Here is a 13092-nt window from a genome sequence, read left to right as displayed (position 1 = left end):
AGAGCGGGAGACGAGGTGCAGCACCGTAGAGACCACGCCCTCACCTCCTGGGGGAAGAGGGGAGGACCTACGCCTTTCCCCTCTGTTTGGACCACGCCCTACTACAATGGATCCAGCGTATGAAAGACACCACCTGCGGATCACCGCTGCTACCTGGCCCTCCAGCCCTTCACTTCCGGGTGGTGCACAGGCTGGGTGCCCGGATGAGCATAGCCTCTTTCCTCTCCCGCTCTGGACGGGGGTGGGGGTACGTGGCGGGCCAAGGGGGCGTGGTCAAGCCGCCGCTGCAGACAGGCGGTGCAGTCTCCATCCCTGCAGACAGGCGGTGCAGGCCCCGTCCCTGCAGACAGGCGGTGCAGGCCCCATCCCTGCAGACAGGCTGTGCAGGCTCTGTCCTGGGGCCGCTCAGCTGCTGCGGATACAGATCCAGGAAGTCATTGAGGGAACACAGCAGGTCTGGGTGTCCAGGACACTGTAGACCTGGAGGTCAAGGGTCAATGTCCCTTTTAATCCACTTTGCCACTGAGGGAGGATGAGATCTGTGCAGCAGAATGTACATGTACTCTACTATCCAGTACTATCTGTACTATCTGGGTGCTATCCAGTACAGTGTGTACCATCTGTGTACTATTCAGTACAGTGTATACTATCTGTGTACTAGATACTACAGAGATAGTACACACCGTACTATTCAGTACGGTGTGTACTATCTGTGTCCTATTCAGTAAAGTGTGTACTATCTGTGTACTATCCAGTACACAGCGTTTCAGAGTCATGTTTTGTTTCAACTTGTTGAGTTTAATTATTTTTAACTCAAACTTTCTGACGCGTCAATTTACAGTGTGTGTGTGTGTGTGTGTGTGTGTGTGTAGGGACCCCCCACTGACTCGTCTGCTCTGGTGACAGACCTTCAGGACTCGTTACATCATGGAGACTATTCTAGATCACCAACTGTCACACACACACACACACACACAGTGAGGTGTGAGTGTGACTCAAAGTCGTGAAATCGTCACATGGATTAAATCAAAAGTACAAAATATATATATATAAACTACAATATATATATTTATATAATTGTATTATATGTAATATATAATGGATATACTGTATTTATACATACATAATATGGGGATGGTAGCTCAGGCGGTAGAGCTGGTGGTCTAGTGATCTAAAGGTTGCTGGTTGGATCCCAGGCTCCTCCTGCTAGCATGCTGTAGTGTCCTTGAGCAAGACACTTAACCCCTCATTGCTCCTGATGGCTGCGTCCGTCGCTGTTTGAATAATTGTAAGTCGCTTTGGATAAAAGCGTCTGATCAATGAAATATAATTTAATTATATTATAACAAATATATTGATATTCTATATTACATTACAATATAAATATATACGGGAGCAGCTGAAAGAAGAAGAAGAAGAAGATATATATTATAGTATAATATATGGGGTATTTGGTGGTGTATTGGGTTGGGTATTGGGTGGTGTCATATTATACACCCTCGTCCATACGACCCGACTGAGGACCTGCGACAGTCCTCCCTTTCCTGGTCCTCCTCCGTCTTCCCACTTCTGCTCCTCCTCCAGCCTCTCCACCCAAGGGACCGTGGATTCCTGCAGTACCAGCTGCTTCATGGCCTCGGAGACCGGGATGCTGTCTGGTCTCAGCGAGGTCTGGGTGAAGACCCTCTCTGTCAACCGACTCCGTCAACCCTCCCGTCAACCTACCCAATCAACCCTCCCGGGCAACCCTCCTGGTCAACATTCCCCGTCATCCCTCCCTGTCAACCCTGCCAGTCAACCCTGCTAGTCAACCCTGCCAGTCAACCCACCCGGTCATCCCTCCTGGTCAACCCTCCTGGTCAAGCCTCCCATCAACCCACCCAGTCAACCCTCCCTGTCAACCCTGCCTGTCAACAGGAGATGGGTGGATGGTATTGACAGGCTAAACTACCACAATGCTTCGCAGGTCTGGGCTTCACGTGACTCTAAATCTGTTCAGATTAACAGGAGCGATTTGCGTGACACCTGACCAAGACAGGAAGGAGGGAGGGAGAGAAGAAGAGGAAGAGAGAGAGAGAGAGAGGGAGAGAGAAGAAGAAGAGAGAGAAAGGAGGTCTGGAGGCTGAGTCCATATGAACAGAATGAAACATCTGGACCTCCTGCTGGTTTTACTCGTACTCCAGGTCAGACCTCCAGGCCAGACCACTGGACCTCCAGGCCAGACCTCCAGACCTCACATCTCCTGACATGTCAACCCACCCGGTCAACCCTTCTTGTCAACCCTCTCGGTCAACCCTCACTGTCATGCCTCCTGGTGAACCCTCCCTGTCAACCCTCCCCATCAACCCTCCCTGTCAACCCTCCCTGTCAACCCTCCTGGTCAACCCTCCCTGTCAATCCTCCTCGTCAACCCATTCGGTGAACCCTCCCGGTCAACCCTTCCCATCAACCCTCCTGGTCAACCCACATCTCCCGGTCAACCCTCCCTGTCAACCCTCCCTGTCGACCCTCCCTGTCAACTCTCCTGGTCAACCCTCCCTGTCAACCCTCACGGTCAACCCTCCCTGTCAACCCTCCCCGTCAACCCATCCGGTCAACCCTCCCGGTCAATCCTCCCCGTCAACCCTCCTGGTCAACCCGCATCTCCCGGTCAACCCTCCCTGTCAACCCTCCTGGTCAATCCTCCACATACACTTACACTGTCAATCCTCCTGGACAACCCTCCCTGTCAACCCTCCCCGTCAACCCATCCGGTCAACCCTCCTGGTCAATCCTCCCCGTCAACCCTCCTGGTCAACTCACATCTCCTGGTCAACCCTCCCTGTCAACCCTCCTGGTCAACCCACCCGGTCAACCACCACGGTCAACCCTCCTGGTTAACCCACCCGTTCAACCCGCACGGTCAACCCACCCAGTCAACTCTCCCGGTCCCATGCTGTGGGAAGCAGACCGGCTGGGCAGCACTTGCTTTCTGCTTCGGTTGCTCCCTCTCCTTTACCAATGCCATCACTTTGTTGGTTGAGTGATGGATTTGTGGTTCTGGTGTCACCAGCAGTAGCACCCGTCGCCCAATGCCTTGGAGCAGCAGCCTAGGAAGTGCTCAGGGTCTCCTGTTCCACTTCCTGTTCTACTTCCCACTGTCGCCCAGTGCCTTGGAGCAGCAGCTGAGGAAGTGCTCAGGGTCTCCTGTTTGACTTCCTGTCTTACTTCCGACTGTCGCTCAGTACCCTGAAGCAGCAGCTGAGGAAGTGCTCAGGGTCCCCTGCTTAACTTCCTCTTCTACTTTCTACTGTCGCCCAGTGCCCTGGAGCAGCAGCTGAGGAAGTGCTTAGGGTCCCCTGCTTAACTTCCTCTTCTACTTTCTACTGTCGCCCAGTGCCCTGGAGCAGCAGCTGAGGATGTGCTCAGGGTCTCCTGTTCGACTTCCTTTTCTACTTCCCACTGTCGCCCAGTGCCCTGGAACAGCAGCTGAGGAAGTGCTCAGGGTCCCCTGCTCGTCTTCCTGTTCTACTTCCCACTGTCGCCCCGTGCCCTTGGAGTGGCAGTTGAGGAAATGCTCAGGTTGCCCTTGGCGCACAGGGAGCAAGCTCATGTATCCACCTTTCCCCATCTGAAGAGGTTTGATGGGTTTGGGAGGACTACTTCTTGTTCTACTTCATGTACTACTTCCCACTGTACTTCCTGTTTGACTTACTTTTCTACTTCCCATTGTACTTCCTGTTCTACTTCCCACTAGACTTCCCGCTATACTTCATGTTGTATTTCCTGTTCTACTCCCCACTCTCCCTCTACATTGGGAGTGGGGAGACTCTACTTCCTGTTCTACTTCCTGGTCTAATTTCACTTCTACTTCCTGTTCCACTTTCTGTTCTGCTTTAGCTTTAGCTCTACTTTAGTGTGGCAGTTCCTCCTGCCACACGCCATCCAAGTGGCATTTTCAGGGCCCTCCGGCACAGAGACACAGACAATGATGGGTTGTAGACATCAGTTTATTGTAGAGAGGAGGCTAGGTGGAATTAGCCAGGAGCGGATAGAACATGTCATGATAGGGCTCCTATCCAGAATATGTGTTAGATGGGGGTTTTAACCTGTTGCTCGTTAGCCCAACCAATGTGCAACATGTATGCAGCAACCCTGACCAAATCACCTAGATTCAGGTCAGGTGTGGCTGCTCAACCATCTCATCTCCACACCACATACCCCCAACACCAAACTGAGGCCAGGAAGAATTCCTTGCCAAAGCCTACTCACCCCCCCTCCCACCCACCACCAAGCAGAGAACAAAAATGTAAATAAGAATGTTTGAAGCAGACTGTAACCCAGGGTTCCAATACCTTAAATAATAAAAATACCGGACTCTGAAACAGGGTTCCATACCTTATACAAATAAATGTCCAAAGTAAATGAACAGGTTCCCTTCTAGAGAACCTGGATCCCCAGAGCAGCACGGTTGACCGGCCTCCTTCCACCAGGGCGACAACAGACTGCCCCCTCCTCCCTTCCGGCGCATGGGCCCTCGGGCTGCTGCGCTGGCTGGTGACGTCTTGGTCAGACTTAGCTGCGGTGGGGGCTGCTTGGAGGGGTAGCCTGGCTGCTGGGCTTCTGGATGGTCCCAGCAGTGGCTGCTGGGTGGAGGAGTTAGTTGCAGACGGTTACCCATCGTGGTTGCTGCAGCTGCTTCTCCCTCGGTCCTCCGTCAACCCTCCCGGTCAACCCTCCTGGTCAACCCTCCCTGTCAACTAGCCCGGTCAACCCTCCTGGTCAACCCTCCTGGTCAATCCTTCCTGTCAATCCTCCTAGTCAACCCTAACACTCCTGGTCAACCTTCACTGTCAATCCTCCCAGTCAACCCTCACCGTCAACCTCTTCCAGTAAACCCCCCCAGTCAACCCTCCTGGTCAACCCTCCCTGTCAACCCTCCTGGTAAACCCTCCCGGTCAACCCTCCTGGTCAACCCTCCTGGTCAACCCTCCCTGTCAACCCTCCCGGTCAACCCTCCCTGTCAACTAGTCCGGTCAACCCTCCTGGTCAAGCCTACAGGTCAATCCTCCTAGTCAACCCACCCCTCCCGGTCAACCCTCCTGGTCAACCCACCCATCCAGGTCAATCCTCACGGTCAACCCTTCTAGTCAATCCACCCGGTCAACCCTCCTGGTCAACCTACCCCTCCCGGTCAACCCTCATGGTCAACCTGACTGGTCAACCCTCCTGGTCAACCCATCCCTCTCGGTCAACTCTCCTGGTCAACCCACCGGTTCAACCTGCCCGGTCAACCCTCCCGGTCAACCCACCCATTCAACCCACCCAGTCAACCCTTCCAGTCCCGTGCCGTGGAGGAGCTAGCTCCAGATGGTTACCAATGGTGGTTGTTGCGGCTGCTTCTCCCCCGGTCCTCCGCCGGACCACGTGCTGCTGCTGCCAGTCTGGAGAGGGTTGGTGCTGGGGCCGCCCGTTGACCCGCTGGTAGCTCCAGGGCGTCTTCGGACTCTGTGTCCCTTCCCCGTGCCGGAGAGTCCCTGTTCAGATGCCACTGTAGCAGTTCTGCTTCTACTTCCTGTTCTACTTCCTGTTTTTCTTTAGCTTCTACCTTCTGTTCTACTTCCTATTCCACTTCCTGTTTTACTTCCTGTTGTACTTTCACTTCTACTTCCTGGTCTACTTACTGTTCTACTTTCTCTTCTACTTTCTGTTCTACTTTCTCTTCTACTTCCTGTAATACTTCCTTTTCTACTGTCGCTTCTACTTCCGGTTCTACTTCCTGTTGTACTATAGCTTGTACCTTCTGTTCTACTTCCTGTTCTATTCCCTATTCTACTTCCTGTACTACTTCCTGTTCTACTTCCGGTTCTACTTTAGCTTGTACCGTCTATACTACTTTCTGTTCTACTTCCTGTTTCTACATCCTGTTCTACTTTCTGTGCTACTTTCTATACTACTTCCTGTACTACCTCTTGTTCTACTTCCTGTACTACTTTCTGTTCTACTTCCTGTTCTACTGCTTGTTTTACTTCCTGTACTACCTCCATTTGTACTGCCTGTACTACCTCCTGTTCTTCTTACACACAATATGTTCTAGCTAGCTACTGTGTTCAGTCTAGGACATATTGTGTGTAATCACCGGGTGCATCGCATTGACATTTCACTGCATATATGTATGAAAGTATGTATATGTATGAAAGTATGTATATGTACAGTGGGGCAAAAAAGTATTTAGTCAGCCACCAATTGTGCAAGTTCTCCCACTTAAAAAGATGAGAGAGGCCTGTTATTTTCATCATAGGTTCACCTCAACTATGAGAGACAAAATGAGAAAGAAAAATCCAGAAAAACACATTGTCTGATTTTTAAAGAATTTATTTGCAAATTATGGTGGAAAATAAGTATTTGGTCAATAACAAAAGTTCATCTCAGTACTTTGTTATATACCCTTTGTTTGCAATGACAGACGTCAAACGTTTTCTGTAAGTCTTCACAAGGTTTTCACACACTGTTGCTGGTATTTTGGCCCATTCCTCCATGCAGATCTCCTCTAGAGCAGTGATGTTTTGGGGCTGTCACTGGGCAACACGGACTTTCAACTCCCTCCAAAGATTTTCTATGGGGTTGAGATCTGGAGACTGGCTAGGCCACTCCAGGACCTTGAAATGCTTCTTACGAAGCCACTCCTTCGTTGCCCGGGCGGTGTGTTTGGGATCATTGTCATGCTGAAAGACCCAGCCACATTTCATCTTCAATGCCCTTGCTGATGGAAGGAGGTTTTCACTCAAAATCTCACGATACATGGCCCCATTCATTCTTTCCTTTACACGGATCAGTCGTCCTGGTCCCTTTGCAGAAAAACAGCCCCAAAGCATGATGTTTCCACCCCCATGCTTCACAGTAGGTATGGTGTTCTTTGGATGCAACTCAGCTTTCTTTCTCCTCCAAACACGACAAGTTGAGTTTTTACCAAAAAGTTCTATTTTGGTTTCATCTGACCGTATGACATTCTCCCAATCCTCTTCTGGATCATCCAAATGCTCTCTAGCAAACTTCAGACGGGCCTGGACATGTACTGGCTTAAGCAGGGGGACACGTCTGGCACTGCAGGATTTGAGTCCCTGGCGGCGTAGTGTGTTACTGATGGTAGCCTTTGTTACTTTGGTCCCAGCTCTCTGCAGGTCATTCACTAGGTCCCCCCGTGTGGTTCTGGGATGTTTGCTCACCGTTCTTGTGATCATTTTGACCCCACGTGGTGAGCTCTTGCGTGGAGCCCCAGATGGAGGGAGATTATCAGTGGTCTTGTATGTCTTCCATTTTCTAATAATTGCTCCCACAGTTGGTTTCTTCACAACAAGCTGCTTACCTATTGCAGATTCAGTCTTCCCAGCCTGGTGCAGGTCTACAATTTTGTTTCTGGTGTCCTTTGACAGCTCTTTGGTCTTGGCCATAGTGGAGTTTGGAGTGTGACTGTTTGAGGTTGTGGACAGGTGTCTTTTATACTGATAACAAGTTCAAACAGGTGCCATTAATACAGGTAAGGAGTGGAGGACAGAGGAGCCTCATAAAGAAAAAGTTACAGGTCTGTGAAAGCCAGAAATCTTGTTTGTTTGTAGGTGACCAAATACTTATTTTACCGAGGAACTTACCAATTAATTCATTATAAATCCTACAATGTGATTTCCTGGATTCTTTCCCCTCATTCTGTCTCTCATAGTTGAAGTGAACCTATGATGAAAATAACAGGCCTCTCTCATCTTTTTAAGTGGGAGAACTTGCACAATTGGTGGCTGACTAAATACTTTTTTGCCCCACTGTATGTGACGAATAAACCTCTTGAATCTTGAATCCTGAACCTTCTTCCTTTACTACCTCCTGTTCTATTGCCTGTATTGCTTTCTATTCTACTAACTGTAATACCTTGTGTTCTACTACCTTCTGTTCAACTTCCTGTTCTACTTCCTGCACTACCTCCTGTTTGACTTCCTGTTCTACTTCCCGTTGTACTTCCTATACTACCTCCTTTTCTACTTTCTGTTCTAATTCCTGTTCTACTTTCTGTACTACCTCCTGTTCTTATTCCTGTACTACCTCCTGTTCTACTTCCTGTTCTACCTCCTGTTCTGCTGCCTGTACTACTTTCAGTTCTACTTTGTGTTCTACTTCCTGTATTATTTCCTGTTCTACTTCCTGTACTACCTTCTGTTCAACCTCCTGTTCTACTTCATGTTCAAACAGCAGAATTAGCATTGGCTTTTTGGGAGGATTTTTATTAATTTAATTTAATTTCATAAAAATAAATTAATTTGAACCAAATCAAAAATCAAAGATCAAAGTAAATCAAAACAACACACAGTGTGTAGTACAGTGTGTGTTACAGTGTGTGTTACCGTGTGTGTTAGAGTGTCTATCAAAGAGTGTAGTACAGTGTGTGTTACAGTGTGTGTTATAGTGTGTGGTACAGTGTGTGTTATAGTTTGTAGTACAGTGTGTAGTACATTGTGTGTTACAGTGTGTGTGTGTGTGTGTGTGTGTGTGTGTGTGTGTGTGTGTGTGTGTGTGTGTGTGTGTGTGTGACATTGTGTGTGTTGTGTGTATAACAGTGTGTGTCTTACTGTGTCTGTGTGTGGGGGGTAACAGTGTGTGTGTGTGTGTTACAGTGTGTGTGTATAACAGTGTGTGTGTTACAGTGTGTGTCTGTGTTACAGTGTGTGTGTTACAGTGTGTGTGTGTTACAGTGTGTGTGTGTTACAGTGTGTGTGTTACAGTGTGTGTGTGTTACAGTGTGTGTATATAACTGTGTATAACAGTGTGTGTGTTACAGTGTGTGTGTGTTACAGTGTGTGTATATAACTGTGTATAACAGTGTGTGTGTTACAGTGTGTGTGTGTTACAGTGTGTGTATATAACTGTGTATAACAGTGTGTGTGTGTTACAGTGTGTGTATATAACTGTGTATAACAGTGTGTGTGTGTAACAGTGTGTGTGTGTTACAGTGTGTGTATATAACTGTGTATAACAGTGTGTGTGTGTGTTACAGTGTGTGTGTGTGTGTTACAGTGTGTGTGTGTGTGTTACAGTGTGTGTATATAACTGTGTATAACAGTGTGTGTAACAGTGTGTGTGTGTTACAGTGTGTGTATATAACTGTGTATAACAGTGTGTGTGTGTGTGTTACAGTGTGTGTGTGTGTGTTACAGTGTGTGTGTGTGTGTTACAGTGTGTGTATATAACTGTGTATAACAGTGTGTGTGTGTTACAGTGTGTGTATATAACTGTGTATAACAGTGTGTGTGTAACAGTGTGTGTGTGTTACAGTGTGTGTATATAACTGTGTATAACAGTGTGTGTTACAGTGTGTGTGTTACAGTGTGTGTGTTACGTGTGTTACAGTATGTGTATATAACTGTGTATAACAGTGTGTGTGTGTGTTACAGTGTGTGTGTTACAGTGTGTGTGTGTGTGTAACATTGTGTGTGTTATTGTGTGTGTACATGTCTATAACAGTGTGTGTAGTGTATGTAACAGTGTATGTGTGTGTTACAGTGTGTGTGTGAGTGTATGTGTGTGACATTGTGTGTGTGTGTGTGTGTATAACAGTGTGTAGTGTGTGTGTGTATGTATAACAGTGTGTAGTGTGTGTATAACAGTGTATAGTGTGTGTGTATAACAGTGTGTAGTGTGTGTGTGTGTGTGTGTGTGTATAACAGTGTGTAGTGTGTGTGTGTGTGAGTATGACAGTGTGTAGTGTGTGTGTATAACAGTGTGTAGTGTGTGTGTGTGTGTGTATAACAGTGTGTAGTGTGTGTGTGTGAGTATGACAGTGTGTAGTGTGTGTGTGTGTATGTATAACAGTGTGTAGTGTGTGTGTATAACAGTGTGTAGTGTGTGTGTGTGTGTGTATAACAGTGTGTAGTGTGTGTGTATAACAGTGTGTAGTGTGTGTGTATAACAGTGTGTAGTGTGTGTGTGTGTGTGTTCAGTAGCAGCGCAGGAAGAAGCTGTTGCAGGCTGTTCCTCGCAGACAGTCACACAGTCGACCGATACGAGGCCCGTGCTTCATGGCGCAGCGTTCCCCCACATCACACTGGGCGGGGCAGAGGGGTGGAGGGGCGGGGCAGAGGGGTGGAGGGGCGGGTTAACTTCCTGTTTCCTGTGATTAATGTGAAACTGACTCTTCTTTTGTAGTTTCTATGTAGCACCACCAGGTGGAGCCACTAGCTAGTGCTATCACCAGGAGAATCAATCAATGAGGTATTGATAATGTATCGATGAGGTATTGATAATGTATCGATGAGGTGTTGACAATGTGTTGATGAGGTATTGATAATGTATTGATGAGGTATTGATAATGTATCGATGAGGTATTGATAATGTATTGATGAGGTATTGATAATGTATTGATGAGGTATTGATAATGTATTGATGGGGTATTGATAATGTATTGGTGAGGCATTGATAATGTGTTGATGGGGTAATTGATCATGTATTGATAATAAATTGATGATGTGTTGATAATGAATTGATGCGGTGTTGATAAGGTATTGATAATCTATTGATAAAGGTATGAATCTCACCCGGGGGATCAGACTGGCTTTCTTCTGAACAGACAATCTGTCGTCCGCTTCGTCCATCAGAGTCTGCAGAGCCTGCTGCTGCACAAACACACACATACACACAAACATACAAACTATTAGCATCGACGCTCTCCTAGCCTCATTGAAGGAACCTGCTTCTCCTTATTTCCTGTCTTATATTTATTATGTTACAATGTGGGATGTTTTTATTTAAGTGTCAAATAATGAGGTGAACTCATGACAAAGTCATCCAGTAGCCCACCGAGCACAGGGACACGCCCACCACGCACAGGGACACGCCCACCGCGCCCGCTCACTCATCATCCAAAATCAGAAATGTTGTCATTTAACATTTTGCGTTTGTTGTGACTGTGTGGGAATAGCTAATGCGGATAGATACATATAATCATATAACTATAGAAGATCAATAATATATAGATAAATTAATACAAACATGGAGAGCGGACATGAGCACACCAGGTCCCATGAAGATCAATGATTGATTTGATTGATTCGTTTTGTTAAAACTAAATTTAAACACATTTTTTAATTTAAAAGTGAACCGTTTGTTTACCATATTTCATATCATACATAGATTGTATTAAATCACATTTTGGAACATTCCTTTGATCAAAATGGATCAATGAAAAACACAACCACATCCTAATTCCTCAAATATAATGCTCTCACCGATTTTAAATGGTTATTTGAAGACAAATTAAAAACCTGTTTTCTGCATTTATCCACAATCTTCTGCTTTGAAACATTTCAGGGTTTGCACAGAACTTTATTGATTATTCACTGATTGACACCTATTTTCATTTTATGGATTGATTCATTGTTCTGATGTTTCAGTTCTCTGGAATATATTATAATATATTAGAAATGACTCATCATGATCTATTATAATATATTAGAAATGACTCATTATGATCTATTATAATATATATGAAATGACTCGATCTATTATAATATATATGAAATGACTCATTATGATCTATTATAATATATATGAAATGACTCATTATGATCTACTATAATATATATGCAATGACTCTTTATGATCTATTATAATATATATGAAATGACTCTTTATGATCTATTATAATATATATGAAATGACTCATTATGATCTATTATAATATATATGAAATGACTCATTATGATCTATTATAATATATATGAAATGACTCTTTATGATCTATTATAATATATATGAAATGACTCATTATGATCTATTATAATATATATGAAATGACTCATTATGATCTATTATAATATATATGAAATGACTCATTATGATATATTATAATACATATGAAATGACTCATTATGATCTATTATAATATATATGAAATGACTCATTATGATATATTATAATATATATGAAATGACTCATTATGATATATTATAATATATATGAAATGACTCTTTATGATCTATTATAATATATTAGAAATTACTTTTTATGATCTATTATAATATATATGAAATGACTCATTATGATCTATTATAATATATATGAAATGACTCATTATGATATATTATAATATATATGAAATGACTCTTTATGATCTATTATAATATATTAGAAATTACTTTTTATGATCTATTATAATATATATGAAATGACTCATTATGATCTATTATAATATATATGAAATGACTCATTATGATCTATTATAATATATTAGAAATTACTCTTTATGATCTATTATAATATATATGAAATGACTCATTATGATCTATTATAATATATTAGAAATTACTCTTTATGATCTATTATAATATATATGAAATGACTCATTATGATCTATTATAATATATATGAAATGACTCATTATGATCTATTATAATACATATGAAATGACTCTTTATGATCTATTATAATATATATGAAATGACTCTTTATGATATATTATAATATATATGAAATGACTCATTATGATCTATTATAATATATATGAAATGACTCATTATGATCTATTATAATATATATGAAATGACTCATTATGATCTATTATAATATATATGAAATGACTCTTTATGATCTATTATAATATATATGAAATGACTCTTTATGATCTATTATAATATATATGAAATGACTCATTATGATCTATTATAATATATATGAAATGACTCTTTATGATCTATTATAATATATATGAAATGACTCTTTATGATCTATTATAATATATATGAAATGACTCATTATGATCTATTATAATATATATGAAATGACTCATTATGATCTATTATAATATATATGAAATGACTCTTTATGATCTATTATAATATATATGAAATGACTCTTTATGATCTATTATAATATATATGAAATGACTCATTATGATCTATTATAATATATATGAAATGACTCATTATGATCTATTATAATATATATGAAATGACTCATTATGATCTATTATAATATATATGAAATGACTCTTTATGATCTATTATAATATATATGAAATGACTCATTATGATCTATTATAATATATATGAAATGACTCTTTATGATCTATTATAA

Source organism: Zeus faber, assembly GCF_960531495.2.
Source record: "Zeus faber genome assembly, chromosome: 1".
NCBI classification, from domain to species: domain Eukaryota; kingdom Metazoa; phylum Chordata; class Actinopteri; order Zeiformes; family Zeidae; genus Zeus; species Zeus faber.
The sequence above is the reverse complement of the archived record's forward strand: the minus strand, read 5'-3'. Positions refer to the sequence as shown.